At 38.2% G+C, this 1,953-nt stretch overlaps 1 pseudogene; it reads right to left on the bottom strand.

Moving 5' to 3' along the window:
- Positions 1–409: 409 nt before the first annotated feature.
- LOC101570020 lies at positions 410–1,096 on the bottom strand (annotated as a pseudogene).
- Between the last annotated feature and the right edge of the window lie 857 nt (positions 1,097–1,953).

The raw sequence follows: 1,953 nt of genomic DNA, 5'->3' as shown, positions 1-1,953 counted from the left end.
TGTTTGCACATTAGTCCAAAAATCTAACCATATACAACCTTGAAGCAGGACAATCCCACAACATTCCTTCTCTTGTCTCTTTTTTTTTTTCAAGACAGTGGATATATTTTAATTGAACTTTTCAGTTTCACAACATGAGGTAAAAGGAAATACAGTTTTCCTTAATCAGTATTTCGCACAGCTATAGTAAAATACTTTAGACTCAGAGACTTATAAGGGATTACATTTCTCAAAAAATGTGATCGGGGGGACTGCCCCTTAGCTCAGTTCTTTAAGTGGCTGCTTTAACAAAAAATATGATCAAGTAAGTTTTACTTAACTCTTTGAAATTTCCAGTTGATTCTTTACAATAATAAGTTCTAGTTACTTAAGTTTCAAGTCCAAGTTTTAATCATGCTGATGTCTTCTGATCTTAAGTCCTGCTGTTTCAATCAATATCCACTAATTCTACTTCAAAAATGAGTTTTGCATTTGGAGGAATTTTGGCATCAGGCTGTCCTTTCTTTCCATAAGCCCATTCTGGTTCAATCTCCAGTCAAGCTTTTTCACCTTTACTCATAATCAAGAGTGCTTCATCCTATCCTCTGATAACTTTGCCAACTCCAACCTTAAAACTTAAAGGCTTGGCATTTTTCTTCTTCTTTGAACTTGTTTGAATATTAGTATCAAAAGCTCCTATCCTGCTGCGTCCCTGTGTACCAGCAGTGCACGTCTCCCTTTTTGGGAAAGTTAGTTTTATCTCCTTTTTCAGAATAGATTTTGTGTATTTTGGTGGATCTTCATCTTGAATCTCTTCAGACTTGGTTTCCTTGGGCTTTTCTTCATTGAGCTTCACATTTTTCACTTGATCAGTCACTTTACTTATGCTTTCAGTACCTTTGAAACGCTTAGTTTCAAAAAGATGATTGTAAGCTGTAACCAAATGATCCTTATTAGCTGTCTTAGTTACATTTTTAAAGTTTCCTAATAATTTATGCTCTGCAAGAAATGAATCTGAACCATGGTCCTGCAGAAACTTGATTAGGTCCTTCTTGGGCAGCTGCTCGCTGCGCAGCTGCTCCACGGTCCACACCCGCTGGGACACAGCGGCCACCATCTTCCTCCGCTGCTCCGCCGCCCTTTTCTTGTCTCTTACCTTCATTCACCACCCCCATCTTTTAGAAAAATAATCTACCTGAGAGACAGCACAGTAGCAACTGGCATGTCATGACAAGCAGCCCATATTCAGAAGACCAGAATGACAAGCACTCCAAGCATGAAACTACTATTACAGATTACCGTCTTCACTGCAGTTGCTTAGTTCACAGGTATCAGTATATAGTTAGTCAGGGTGAGAATCTTTCCAATTGACAGCTAGATTCAAAAATCTTCTGGAGATTCTCAGGATGATTGCTTTGCCCATCTTCTACATATAACTGTGTGGCTTGTCACTGTCATGTTTCCTAGCTCTTCACCTTTCCCTCTCTTCATTAGTTAGTCCTCCAGTTCCTGCTTTCCTTTTTCTTCTATTATACCTTTCAATTTGTAGTTCTTCTTTTGAGTGATTATACTAAGGAAACTATATGATATTTGCACATGTGTCTCTGGTTTGTTTCATTTATGAGTATATCTTCAAGTGAGATCCACTTCAATATAAAAGCTTGCAGTTTATCATTCTTTATAGCTGGGTAATACTCCATTGTGTAAAAATACCACATATTTTTCAACCATTCCTCAGGTGAATGGGCATCTTGGTTATTTCCAAGATTTGGTTATCACAAATTGTGATGCTACAAACATAGGCACACCTATGTCCTCATGATATGATGTTTTCAGATCCTCCGGGAAAACTCCCCATAGAAGAATACTAGTTTAAATAGGATATCCAGTCCAACTTATCTAAGGAGTCTCCACACTGATTTCCATAATGTTTGCACCAGTCAGCAGTGGAGGAGGGTTCCTTTTTCCCCACAG

This window comes from Octodon degus, unplaced genomic scaffold (assembly GCF_000260255.1).
Source record: "Octodon degus isolate 3935 unplaced genomic scaffold, OctDeg1.0 scaffold00062, whole genome shotgun sequence".
Taxonomy (NCBI): domain Eukaryota; kingdom Metazoa; phylum Chordata; class Mammalia; order Rodentia; family Octodontidae; genus Octodon; species Octodon degus.
The sequence above is the reverse complement of the archived record's forward strand: the minus strand, read 5'-3'. Positions and strand labels throughout refer to the sequence as shown.